Source organism: Cercospora beticola, chromosome 10, assembly GCF_033473495.1.
Source record: "Cercospora beticola chromosome 10, complete sequence".
Classification (NCBI taxonomy): domain Eukaryota; kingdom Fungi; phylum Ascomycota; class Dothideomycetes; order Mycosphaerellales; family Mycosphaerellaceae; genus Cercospora; species Cercospora beticola.
Window position 1 is genome coordinate 455,535 of NC_088944.1, and position 15,608 is coordinate 471,142.

Genomic DNA, 15,608 nt, shown 5'->3' on the forward strand with positions numbered 1-15,608 from the left:
AAGTAGTTATTACGAATTAGTATCTAGCCTACTATACTATAGTCGTATAAGTAGTATAGGTTCTAATATTTCGAACTCTAGATAAACTCTAAAGCTAATAGATTCTACTAAGTCTCTATACTATAAGTATAAGTATAATATTAATAATAGGCTTCTTCGAATAGTAGATACTATTAAGTCTAGTACTATATAGATACTCTCTAAAATAGTACTAGTAATTAAGTAATAATATTACGATCTTAAGGCTCGGACTAGTAATATAAAGATCCTCTATATTAACTATATTTACTATATAGCTAGTAGAATATATAGGCTCTATACGAGAATAACCTAGGCTATTATCTATACTCGATTTAAGAACTATATCGATAATAGCTTTACTATAGTCTAAGTAGTATAGCCTACTTAGTTCTAGGCTACTTATCGCTTCTATATTCTAGAAGACGAACTAGGTATCTACTACTATAATATTAACGAAGGAGTAGTTACTTTACTAAAGCTACTATCTAACTAGAATATAGATTAGTTTCTAAGAATAAAACCTAGCTTTAAAGAAATAATTACTAAGTTTAAGAAGATAGATATAGTTATTATAGATATTTTTACTTAGCTAGTATTAATCGAATAGAAGATCTACTAGGAGTACGAGATATATAACTAGTATCTCTATAAAGCTAATAGTCGTAATAACCTTAAATAGTATTATAATATATACTATAGTTTAATCTAGTAGCTTATCTACTAGGACCTACTATACTAGATAAACTATATCGAGTATTATCCGGACTATACTATAAACCTCGTCTTATACTTATACTATACTAAGTATACTTATAAGTCTAAGAGGCTAGAATAAGAGGCTAATATCTTTAAAGCTTTTAAGTATATCGATATTAGCCTATATAAACTAAATACTAGTAATAATATCTAGATAATCTAGAGTATAGTCTCGTTTATAGATAAGGATAATAATATAGATACTATTATTATAAAGAGGCTATACTATAAGAATAAGTTCTAGGCTTAGTTTAAGTATCTAGTAGAGTATAGCTTAATTAAGCGACTAGAGAACGATCTAGCTAGTAGCTATATCGATATAATTACTTCTTAATATCTTATTAAGAAGGATTTCTAAGATATTAGCTACTACTAGGAAACTTAGGTCTATTCTAAGTTTAATATAAGAATTACTTCTCTATATTTTCTATATAGTACTAAGGATATACCTAAGACTTATATAACTATACTTCTATAGTTTATATAGTATAATACTATTAATAATACTCTCGAAAGTAGTTCTAATAGTAGTATATATACTAGACTCTATAACGCCTACTATAACTTCCTCTCTAGTATCTCTATATTTTCTAGCTATCTAAATAAGTATACTATTATCTCTTACTACTTCTCTACTATAATCTACTTTCCTTCTTTCTATTCTATTTTCGTAGCTCTTATTAGAGAACTTCGCTAGAATAATCTAGAAGTAATAAGAAATACTAGAGAATAGATATAGTTAAAAGATAATATATAGGAGTTATTACGACCTCGCCTATAATATAGTAGTAAATAGTCTTAATAGTACGTAACGCTATATATATATCGTAGTATAGTACGTTCTACGATACGCGTTTCTTATATTTAGTCGCGCGTTCTCTCGTACTCTTCTTAGATACCTTATCTTACGACTTCTATTCTACTACGATATTATATACTATTATACTTCGTAAGACTAATCTATACGACTAGGTTTATATAGTTTATAGTTTATAGTAAGTCGCTACGATAAAGCGCGATATCGATAATTATATAGTATATAGTATAAATATAGTAGGTCGCTATATTAAGCGCGACTCTTTTTTTTATATATATAGTTTATAGTCTACTCGTTATTTTAATAATAGCGAAGCCGAGTAGTATTAGTAGTAAGAATAGCCGCTACTACTCCTTCTACGTATCGCTTTTAAACGACTATATTAAGTTATAATTATAGACCTAGAGCTATAACCTAGATAGTAAGTTCGCTTAATAATAGAAGGCTATTAAAGAATAACTCGCTACTATCGAAGAAGCTACCGAACCTAAAGAAGAACCTATTAACTTTCTTAAGTTCTAAACTACTCTCGCCGAATAAAACAAAATTACTTTCTAAGATAATACTAGTAGAGAAGTCTATATCTCTACTATCTAGCTATAGAATATAAGTGCTTTTAAGCTCTATAACTAAGTCCGAGCTACTCTAGAAGGCGTATATACTATTATTCGTTACTTTTACTTCGATTACTATATAGCTCTTTAGTAACTCGAAGGCTTTTAAGCTATATATAACTTTAATTAAAAGAAGTACTACGCTCTCTCTTATTAAGCCGACTACCTCGAAGCCGAGAATATCTAGCTTAGTAATAACCTCGAAGAGTCTAGGAAGCGACTCGAAGATATAATAGGCCTCTCGTCCGATAATACTACTAAGAAGGTTATTAAAGACCTTATAGCTAATATTACTAAATTTAAGAAGATAGCTAAATATTACTATAACTATAGTAAGGACCTCGAAGCTAATATCGAGGAGCTTAAAGTATATATTATATAGCTTAAGAAGTAAAAGTTAGTAGAGAGCTAGAATATAGATCTTATATTATTTATATTAAGAAAGGATAACGCTACTCTAATAAAGAAGAAAGCCGCTTTAAGTAAAGCTAATAAGAAGCTATAGAAGAAAATCGACGAGAGCTATAGTTACGACTCCGATTATAATACGCGTCCGCGCTATTATTCTCTATCTCTATAATTATACTACTAGTATAGTAATCTAGATCCTAATAACTCTAACTCCGATTCTAATTCGAGTCGTAGCTCTAGCCGACTACTTAACTACTCTTATAATAGCGGCTATAGTAGCAGCCGTCGTAATAATAGCTATCGTAGTAATAGCTACGACCTATCTTATAGCTACGACTATAATAGTACCTATAAGATACCTCGCTTTAAGATACTAGATATAGACTCGGCCGTAACGACGCTATTATAGATCGACTCTCTTTTTAGGATTAGTATTTAGATAGCTTATAGTATCTATTATCTAAAGAAGTTTAGTATAGATAGTAAGCCTCTATTCGATAAGTAGCTTCTTAACGTAGACTACTTCCTAGTAAATACTATTTTCTAATTAGCCGATTAGGCTATAACTTAGCTCCTTACTACGACTAAGAGCAATATTCGTATACTACTTAAACTCTATATTAATACTCGCCTCTTCTCGTTCGTTTAAAAGAGCTCTATTACTAATCTATTTACTTCTATTAACGAGATACTTATCTTCCTAGTTAAGCGCTATAGCTAGCGCGACGTTACTAGTAAGTCTTTTATAGATATATCTAAGCTTAAGCAGAAGGAGAGTTAACTATTCTCCGAGTACTATACTAAGTTCTAGAGCCTACGCTTCTACGTTACTATAACTAAGGAGATCGAGATATAGATACTCGATAATTTACTTTATTATCGTTACTAGAACCGACTAGTTAATAGTACGCCGCCGACTACTCTTAAGGAGCTTATTAATAAGCTATATAATATCGAGACTAGTTTTGCCTATCTTAACTAGAATAAAAAGGACTCTAAGAAGGAGAGTAGTAATAACGCTAGTAATAATAATACTAGTAATAATAGTAACGGTAATAGTAGTAATAGTCGTAACTATAGTAATAGACGTAGTAGTAATACTACGTCCTCGTCTAATCTACTTCTATACGCCGACCTCTCTAATAAGTATAAGAACTTAAAGCCTCTATCCGAGAACTAGCGCGCCGGTTTAATCTATAGTAGTTACTATCTCCGCTACTATAAACCGAGTTACTACTCTTATAATCCTACTTACGTTCTTAAGAAGTATATAGGCTCTAACGCTAACGCTATAACTATAGGCTCTAGCGCTAGTAATACTACTAGTAATACTACCGGTACTACTTAGAACTAGAGAAATACCTAGACCTTCTCTCGAGTACGACGAGTAGAGGTTATAGTAATAAAGTTAATATATAGGAGATACTAAAAGTATACTTACTTACTATATTAGGTATAGCTAAAAGCTTTAGAGTAATACTAGAGATTACCGACTAGTTTATTATAGATACTATAGTAAATAGTATCTAGGCTAAGGCCTACTTTAACTATAGTATAAACTCTTATTATATTAACTTATCTTTCGTATATAAAAATAATTTCTCTTTAATTCTACTCGAATAGGCTAGGAAGCTTAGACTAGAGTCGGAAGTTACCGCTCTATTAGATATTACCGCCGTCGCCGAAGTTAAACTAGATATTAGCGACTATAGAGAGCTATTCTACGCGTTTATTATATATTTAAGCTCTACGTATAACCTCGTACTTAGAAAAGGATAGTTTAACTAATATAATCCTAATATTATATAGCTAGATAATTATATTACCTTTCTATATAAAGACTACTAAGAATATATAGTATACTACTCTATAGAAGTTTCTAGCAAGTATATCTCTAGTAGTAACCTAGTTACTAATATTAAAGAAATTAGTCCGACTACGCTATACTATATAGTATATTAATAAGGAACTAAGGTTTATATAATATAGATAGCTAGACTAGACGAGAGGTATTAAGTACCTCTTAATAGCCTAACTATATACGTAATAAGAATAATTAAGTCTTAAACTATACTATACCGAGGAGGTTCTACTATAATCGTAATTAATTAATATATTAGGTAAGTATATACTAACGCTATAGCTATAGCCGACTTTAAGAAGTTTATAACTAGTACTATAAACTAGGTAGATCTAAAAGCGATTATAGACTACCTACTAATAGAATACTAAGACTTTACCGACCTATTCGATAGGCGCAAAGCTAATAAGCTACTACTATACTATTCTAGCTTAGATTATAAAATTAAGCTTAAGGAAAGTACTATTCTACTATTTAAACGACCTTACTCGATATTATAGTAGTAGAATAAGATAATTAAGAAATAGATTAATAACTAGCTCGAGAAGAGTAATATATACGCTTCTATATCTCCTACTATAGTACTAGTTCTTATTATTAAGAAGCCGAATAGAGAACTCTATATATACTTTAATTATCGGAGTTTAAATACGCTAATAATTAAGTCGCGCTACCTAATACTCTTAGTCTAGGAAACTCTCGACTAGATTACTAGAAAGGAGTAGTTTACTAAGATAGACGTAATTATAGCGTTTAACTATATCTACGTTACTACTAGAAATAAATAGAAGATAGTATTTATTACTAGATATAGATAGTTTAAGTATATAGTAATACTCTTTAGCTTTTATAATATACTAGGTACTTTCTAAAGTTATATTAATAATACGCGAAGAGAGTTCCTTAATAACTTCTACTTAGTCTATCTAGATAACTATCTCGTTTTCTCTAATTTATATAAATAGTATATATAGTATATTCGTCGTATAATAGAGAGGCTTCGAGCTACTAGCTTATAGCTAGATATTAATAAGTACGAGTTCTTCGTATATAAAACTAAGTATCTTAGTATAATTATTAGTCGTAATAGTATTAGAATAGACCTAGAGAAAGTTTAAGCTATATAAGATTAGTAAATACCTAGCTATATTAAAGATATTTAAGTATTCTTAGAGTTTATAAACTTCTACTATAAGTTTATCGATAAGTTCGGTAGACTAGCGGCGCTACTAACTACTCTTACTAAGAAGGAGACTAATAGTACGTCTAATAAAAAGAAGTATATACTATTTAACTAGACGACTAAGTATAAAGCTACCTTCTAAGTACTAAAGGTCGCGTTCCTTAAAGCGCTAGTACTAGCTCTATTCTAACCTAGCTAGAAGATAATACTAGAAATAGATACTTCCGATTTTATTATAGCTATAGTACTTTCTTAGTAAAACTCGGATATAGGTATATAGTATCTAGTAGCGTATATATCTAAGAAGATATTACTAGTAGAATATAACTATAAGATCTATAATAAGAAGTTACTAGTAATTGTATAAGCCTTTAAAGAATAGCGCTCTAAACTTATAATAGAAAGAAAGGAAGAAGATAGCGATTTCGAGTATTTCTAGAATAATAAATATATCGAAGTACTATCTAACTATAAGAACTTTAAGTATTTTATAATAACTAAATAGCTTAATTATCGACAAGCGAGATAGGCTAAGTTCTTATTATAATTTAACTTTAAGATTATATATAGACCTAGCGTTTAAAGTACTAAACCTAATAGTCTAATAAGAAGATTCTAGGACCTTCTATTATCTCTAGATAACTTATAAAATTAGTATTAGAATTAGGTACTACTTCCGGAATACTACTTTAACCTACTTATAGTAGCTATAATAACTCTTAAAGAGGATATTCTAGAACTCTCTCTACTATCTAAAATAATAGAATAACTATACTAGAAGCTAGTAGTTCTTTAAGCTTTATAGTAATTCTAGAAAAGCAAAATAGTAGATATACTATATTAGTATAAAATCGATTAAGCGTTAGTCTAGCTATAATAAGATAGGTTTTTTATTACTAACTACTATAGCGAGTTAAGCTTACTAATTCTACTAACTAACTCCGAAATAATATATTTCGCTTATATAGAGATTATTCGTAGCTATTATAATACTACTCTTATAGGCTACCTAAGTATCGCGAAAATATTTAAACTAGTTATAAGAACGTATATATAGCTATACGCCTAATAGATAGTTAAGTACTATATCTATAATTATAAAGTATATCGTATAACGAAAGCAATCTACTAAGTATATAGTAGACTCCTAGTACTATTACTAGTACTATATAAACTATAGTAGGATATAGCTATAGACTTTATTATCGACCTACTACTAAGCAAAAGTATTAAGAGAGTTACTTATAAGAATATTCTAATAATTATAGACTATTTAATAAAGGAGAGATATTTCGTACTAGCCTAGAAGCTTAATACTAAATACGTAGCTCGCCTATTTATTAAATACGTTATATTATAGTATAGGCTATACTAAACTATAGTAATCGATAGAGGTACTAACTAGCTTTCGACGTTCTTTAAGAGAGTTAGTATAATTCTAGGAATTAAGTAGAAACTATCTATAGCGTTCTATTTCGAAACTAATAGATAGTCTAAGAACTCTAATAAAGGACTAGAATAGTACTTTCGTTCGTTCTATAATTATACTTAGATAGACTAGGTAGATTTCCTACTTATAGCCGAGTTTACGATTAATAACTATACCTCTAAAGTTATAATAGTCTTACTATTCTTCGCTAACTATAGTTATAATCTACGCCTAGCTAGTAGTACTAACTTAGCTAATACTAAAGCTACGTATAGAGTAATTCTACTAGGCTAGCTCCGAATCGACTTCGTAGCTACTAATATATATAGTACGTAGCTAAACTAGATCTACGAGTTCGTTCGACAGAATATATACTTAGTATAAGCGCTTTAAGCTAATAATACTAACTAATATAGGCTAGCTACCTCTACTTACTAAGTAGATAACTTTATTTATATTAGTACTAAGAATTAGTCGATATATAGACTTGCTAAGAAACTCGACTTTAAATTCTCTAAGCTATATAAAGTACTAGAAGTACTTCTACGTAACGCCTACTATATTAATCTACTACCTAATATTTAGAAATACCTAGTCTTCTACTTTAACTTCTTACGTAAAGCCGATAACGATCTACTACTAGAGTAAAACTCGCTAGTAGCTAGCCTACTACTACTAATCGAAGTTATATAAGAAGATAGAATAGAGGAAGAATAGAAAGTTAAAGAGATTACTAATAGTACTATTCGGTAACTAGTATATAGATAATAGAGATAGCTAGATAGAAAGCCGAAGCTAATATTTAAAGTAAAATAAATAGGTTATACTAAGCTAACTTAGAAGCCTATAGAATCTCTTTAAAGTATATCCGAAGAACTAGTAGTATTCTATATAAAGTAACTCGATAGTATATCTATATACTCTAACTCTAACTAGGCGATAGAAGTAAAGGAGTTTAGCGAACCTAGTAAGGATTAGCGTATTACTCCGAGTATAGAGGCGCGATATATAATACGTTCGTCGGCTTTAGCTTCTATATAAGCGAATACTATCTCGACTCTAAACTATACTATAATATAAGTAAGCTACTTTACGCTAAAGCTCTAATAGGATTAGTAGATACCTATACTAAGTTTAGACCTATATAGAAGCGCTAGTTCTTAGAGTAGTACTTCTAGTATAAGTATACTAGTAGAGACTAGTAGTTATCTAGTAGAAGCTAGTAACGAGTATAATATAGTAGACTATATATATAAGTACTAGATAGGCTAAGTTAGTAATACGCCGGAATAGTAGGACTTAGATTAAGGAGTTTAGATTAGTAAACAAAGCGTTTAGTATAGCTAATAATAAGTTAGAAGTATTTCTAAAGCTCTAATTAGTTAATCTCTACTTCTAAGAATAGAAGTAGGTTTAGAGAGAAGTAGTATTACGACCTCGCCTATAATATAGTAGTAAACGGTCTTAATAGTATATAACGCTATATATATATCGTAGTATAGTATATTCTATAATATATATTTCTTATATATAGTCGTACGTTCTCTTATACTCTCCTTAGATACCTTATCTTACGACTTCTATTCTACTACGATATTATATACTATTATAGATATATAGCTCTAACTATATCTCTCTTAGAATAACTCTCTATATTAACTTCTAAGAGCTAAGAGGAAGAAGCTAGAGAAAGTAGTAGAAAGCTACTAACTAGAATAGAATCTAGGACCTTATAGCCTAAGATACTAACTAACTTAACTAACTCCTACTTAATATAAGAGAATACCTAGATATACTAGTCTATAGAATATAATTCTCTATTTAGAGAATTATAAAGAAAATAGTTCTAATAGCTAGACTATTAAGCTATATAAAGATAGTATAGACCTAGGAATATAAGGAGGCTATAAAGCTAGTAAGAAGAAGAAGAAGAGAATAGAGGAACTATAAAATAGAATAGAGCTATAAGCTATACCTTAAAGTATTATATATAAGAAGTAAAGCTATAAGAAAAGAGTAAAACCTAGCTTAGAGAAGACTAATAAAAGAAGTTATAGAGGACTCTAAGAAGATCTAGAAAATAGCTAAATAAGTTAGAGAGAGAGCTAACTAAGAGTACTAGCTACTATACTTTCTAAGTCTAGCTAATATAGAGTATAATAGAGATACTAATAAGAGGAAAGCTATAATCCTAGTAAAATACTTCTTCCTAGATCTAAGAGAAGTAGACTTAAGTAATATCTAATATACCTAACTACTACTCTAATTCTAAATAGAGGTTAAGATTTAACTAAAAGAAGTAGAAGAAGTCCTTAGGAAACTACTTAGTAATAAAGCTCTAGAATCTAACTAAATACTAAACTTCTTACTTAAAGAGTATAGAGTATAACTTTCCCTAATTCTAGCTAAACTCTTTACTATATACTTAAGAATAGTATACTACTCTAAAGCTTTTAAGTACTCTATAATAGTAGTACTTAAGAAACTATAGAAACTAGACTACTTAAAGCTAGAAGTATATAGACCTATTGCTCTACTTAATATAATAGTAAAGGTTCTAGAAGCTATAGTAGCTAAGAGAATATCTAAGAAGACTAAAGAAAGGAAGCTTCTTCTAGAAGAATAAATAGGTACTAGACCTAGTAAGTCTACTACTTTAGTATTAGACCTTATTACTAAATAAGTAAAAACTATCTAGAAAACTAAGCTAGTAGCTATAGTATCTATACTCTACCTTAATATCTTAAAAGTATTTAATAAGGTCTTCTACTAGAGGCTACTTTATAATATTAGAATAAAAGGCTTTCTAGACTATACTATTAGCTTTATCTAATTATTCCTCTAAGATAGAACTATCTACCTAAGGCTTAGAGAATTTATAGACTAACTAAAGCTCTAAAATATAGGAATTCCTTAAGGCTCTACTCTATTTCTAATTCTCTTCCTTTTCTTTACTTCTACTCTACTCCTAATACTATATAAAGGAACTACTTTAGTAATAGGGTTTATAGATAACTCTAATATCCTTATATATAGTATATTAATAGAGAATAACTATAGGTAACTTAAGAAAGCCTACTAGAAATATAAAGAATAGGTAAGGAGATATAGAGTAGAATTTATACTATAGAAATATTAGCTAATCTACTTTACTAGAAGTAGGAAATATAACTTTAAAGCTATAGTCTAAATCTAGAGATTTAATAGAGAACTACTACTATTACTTAGACTCCTTAGAGTATAGATAGATACTAAACTTAAATAGAGCCTATATATTAAATAAGTAGTAGAAAAGGAAGCCTACTAAATATAATTACTTTAGAGACTATATAAGTCTATATAGAGAGTATTCTTCTAAAAAGCAAAGTACCTCTATATAGTAGTAGTAAGACTAGCTATTACTTTTAGCTACTAAGTCTAGTCTAACCTAGAGAGTATATAAAGCTACTATAGGAACTTTACTAAATCTATTAAGAAGATCTAGAGAGAGGCTCTAAGGAATATTATAGAAGTATATAAGTTAGTTATAATAGCTATTCTAGAAAGAGAAGCAAATATTACTTCTCTCTATTTATATACTTAGAATCTAGCTAGGTAAGTATCTAAAAAGTAAGATACTTAACCTATATACTAGTATATTAAAAATAAGTATAGAGAGATTAAAAAGTAAGTATAAGTAGGAAAGAGAGCTAGGTAACCTATACTATTAACTTAAACTAGATAGAAGAAAATTCTCTAAATAGTATAAAGCTAAGAAATAATAATATAGATATACTTAGACTATAAAGTATAGTAGGCTAAATATTAGTAGAATAGAAAGTAGGAAAGAAATAAAGAAAAAAGAAAAGTAAAAGTAGAAGAGAAATAACTACTAGTATAGAAAACTACTATCTTCTCTACTATTAGACTAAATCTATATAAAGAACTTACTAAACTAGAGAGTATAATAGTTATACTCTTAAGAATAGAGTATATTAGAATAAAGTAATACTTTACTAAAAGGAGAGTCCTAGAATTTATACTAGACTACGAATATAAGTAGAGATATAAGATACTAAAATATATATATATATTCTATCTAAAATAGAATAAGAGAAAATATCTACTATTCTAGATAGAAAGATCTATAAACTAGAAGGATCTAGCTAATATAAAGAGAGAGCTATATATAATAGTAAAATAGCTTATTTAAGAAGAGGTTCTAAACTAATTCTTACTTATAAAAGAAGAGATATAGAAAAATAAAAGAAGAAAGAAAAGGAAGAATAGAGCCTAGTAAGAGAAGAACTTACTAGATACCTAGTATTATTCGAAGAAGAATAGAAGTAAAGAAAGTAGATATATAGACTATAAATAAAGAGATATATAAGAGTTTTTTAAAGACTTTTCTCTCGACTAAAATCTATAGAGTATACTACTTACTCTAGTTAAAAGAAGTAGACTAGCGTATAAGAATTATCTATCTATCTATTATTATTATTATTATTATTATTATTATTATTATTATTATTATTATTATTATTATTATTATTATTATTATTATTATTATTCTTATTCTTATACTATTAGACTAAGCGCTTAGCTTACTTATACCTATCTCTATATAGTAAGAAGCTTAAAGCGGCTTAAGAGTATAACGAGGTTACCGATATACGACTAATTTAGCTCTATACTATTATAAATCTCTACCGTTCGTAGGTTCGGGAAGTGCGATAAATCTATCGAATAAGATCGATAACTTAACCGTTGCTTTATACTTTTTGTTTATATTTAATAAATAATTCGTAGGTATATTTAGGACTAGCTTTGCTATTGCTATAGCTTCGATAATTGTGTAGAACGAGGGCGCCGATGCTGCTTTAGGCTATGTATGCGTTTCTCGCATCGTAAGTAATAACTTGATAATAAATGTTCCAAGACAGCGGAATGAAGTTCCGGGCCGCATGCTACGATGGAGTGGTTGTGGTTGTGACGAGACAAGAAGCTCGAATAGGAAGGGGCGATGCTTGTGGGAAAGTGAGGCGATTGTTCCTTCTCGTTCGTTTGTTCTCATTTCTCTATCTGGCAGTTGCAACTCTACGCAAGCCGCACGAAGACCTTTACTTGACCTGAGCCGTCTCCAAAACATAATCTGCACCTTTAGGAGTCTTCGTGCAACAAGAATAACGACAACGACCTCAGCGGGCAACCCATCAACTCATCGACATGAATGTCACCACCGGGAGCAGCACCTCCGCTCAAAGCGACAATGATCACGATGATCGACGCCAGCTTGCCCGCCAGCTCACTTACATTCGCCATCTCGAAACCACCCACAACGTCCAGCGAGACTACCTCCTCGCCCTGAGCACGGCTCGCGAGATACTCGAAACAACCACCACAACAACCACCACCACCGCCACCACCACATCTCCCCGCGCCGACGCAACTGTCGCAGATCTCATGAACACGCACATCCAGACCGAGAATCTCGCACGCCTAGCCTGCAGAAACGCGGCATCAGCATTGGAATTTGCCGTCTCTGAACTTCAGCTTCTTCTCCTCCGAGCGAGGCGGCGGCGGGATCCTTCTTCTTCTGCTTCTTCTGTCCTCCTCCTGACAGAGACGGAGCAACAGGAGCAGAGAGCTTATGTCGCGCTGTTACGGCAGTTTCGAGAAGGAGATGGGCGCATTGCTGCGGGGCGGTGAGAGTGATCAGTCGGGATAGCACAGCGCTGAAGGGGGGGAGGGGATGGAAGTAAGGGGTGGAAGGGTAGCGATGACGAGACCTTTTCTCTTTCATCTCCTCCGGCGACGACGATGGCGTTCCATTTCGTTTCGGCATTGGTTTTTTTTTTTGGGTTAGACGCTCTGTGGAGAAGAGGATGTGCGTTTCGACCGTTTGTTTTGTACTCAGCTCAGGCACATGTTAGAGGATGGATGATAGGTCGCGAGAGCTGGGCAGCTGTCTCGATAGCCGCACAGGACGTTTTTGAGGATATCTATCGCCGTGCATGCTTGTATGTAGCAGCAAGCAGCAGCAGCAAATGATTAGAAGACGCGACCCTTTGAACTCTGCTGGCTGGCTGCCATATTCATAGATACTTGGGAATGAACAAATGCATTGTTTGTTGCATGCATGTATGCGTGTTGTTGCTGTCCGGTCAGTCAATAGTGCATTCTTCTTTTCCTCTGCGACTTTCTCTTCGGCATTGTTGAAAAGCGGATCAATGCGTTTTTCAGCTGTCCGTCTTAACTCCACATTCTACCCTCCCGCGGTTATCGGCTCGGACACAATAATCATGATCGGATCCGGCCACCGTTGCTTTTTCTTTTCCTTTTCGTCATTTCCTTTCTCGTGTAGAGAGAACGATTGATTTCTCATATATACATCTTGTCGTTTGTCGAAACCTTGTCAGAGACAAACAGACAGACGCCCAAATCGTGCTTCCGTCACAAATCACCGTGGAGGAGTATATAGTTGTTGGGTGAGCAAGCAGGGACGAATCCCTCGGTTTGTCTTTTCCTTCGCGCTGTTTTGATTTCTTACACATCTCCTTTCCAGCTGGGCCTACTACTCGACGTGCGTAGCGGAGAAAACCTGACGGGAGTGAAATCCTCAATCGGAAATCCTCAATCGGACTTGGGAGGTGACATACAGGAGCCACTTGACTGGGTTGTTGTCATGCAGTCGTGGAGTTTTAGTTCTTACTCCAGCCTTGCTTTTCGCTCTAAGGAGTTCCCCGAGTCGAATTGGTTATCGTCTGAGTGCTTGTTCAAGACCGTACAGTGGCTTCTTGAGTTCCGGTGCCTTGCCGTAGGGTCCGGGGAACTTCGAATGGTTCGATGTTGGTGTCTTTCTCTCGAAAGCCGCGAAGGACGACGGCTCTGCCGTCCAGTTGGATGCAAGCGAGCCACTTCGATTCGTCTTGGTCTTCTTCCGGTCGCGCGAGCACAATATACACAGGCACCCGTCGTCACCATCGTGTGCGATGAGATGTTGGAAAATGAGGCCATGCTTCGTTCAGCGGCCGAAAGTCCTTCCAACCCAGGTGCTTAGCAACATCTGTGCAATCAGGTTAACGAGTTTTCCCGAATGTGACAGGTCCGGCTTACATCGATCGATATGCTTAGACTCGCCTCGCCGCTTCTCCTCCCACCCCGAGTATCCTGTGGGCAAGCGATCCAACCCGTACACTATACTAGAATGTGCCTGACCGTGCTCTTCTACCCCCAGCCCGCCAAGGCGTTCTTTGAAGTAGCCATCATTGCGGGAGCTATCCTTGCTTGGCGCATGCTGGCCATCTGAGTCGTTCCGGACGGGTACGGTCACCAAACTCGCGGGCCATGTTGACGCCAAGTTGATATCATTGCTAGCCATCGTGGGCTTGCAGTGGGAATAGAGTCTTGGTCCAATGGTTGCTGAATCACACCGGCAAAGGATTCGTCCAAAAAGTCAATATCGTGAACCTGATCGAATCCCCTGGTGCCACAAAAGATCGGGCCTGGTCCTTTGCTATCTGGGACCACCCCTGACGTGAGTTTGCGCTTTGTGATGTATCTGCTTCCTAGCAGCACATGGTGCACCATTTGTCGGTCTTGCGTTGGGGATTCAAGAGCATCACGGATGCGTGCGACGGAGCGGACGGCTATCGGTATTGTCAGATGATGGCTTCCATCTTCTTTCCAGGATGAATGCATAAATGCATGCACCAGACGTGATTTGCACGCGGATGGAGCCGGTACTTCGTGAAACGATGATGGTGAAGATTGGACGTTGTGGTTGCGAGCTGCAAGGAGAAAAGACAAACTGATATGCCTTGGTCTGGTCTGGTCTGCTCCGTTCCTGTCTTGCGCTGCTTTTGTTGAACGTTGGTAACGTATGAGAGCGAGGACCCACAGACGTTCTTTTTTGCTCGCGCTTGGGCTTGGACCCGTGAGCGTAACATTATTCTCATTTTCTGGAGTGAATCACTGTCCCTTGCTTTATCGTCCATCGTTCCAGCAGCTCGTGGATAGTTGGTTTCCCGATCCTTGTCAGGACTCCTGATCCATTGTCCTCCGCCTTGCAAGAGCTGGAGCGAGAGTGGTCGTCTTGTTACGGTCGTCGAATGACATGTCGTCAGCGTCCAAGTCAAGGTCTTCTGAGTGGCTCTTTCGTATTCAAGTCCGGTGCGAAAAGCTGCTGACAGCAGTCCTGTCGAAAGAGTCCAATACAACCAACTGCTGTGTAGGAACACCGTAGGGTCAGGGACATCCCACTCGCCCCTATTGTTGGGACCGAAACCAGTGAAATTCTTTAGCATACACATGTACTTCCTATGATGGTCGGGCTTGATGGTCTTGGCTGGGCCCCAGGAATCTTGTCCCTCATACTCTTAGCAAAGCGGAAGCCATCAACCATGATCCATGCTTGCTTGTCCGATGGTGGGTTAGGCTTTTGTCAACAGATGAAGTTGGATCGTTCTGATGTTCGGATGGAAATATGGTGCGATTGTGATGGCCAGTTATGTCGCACACGTTGGCCAGAGACGAAC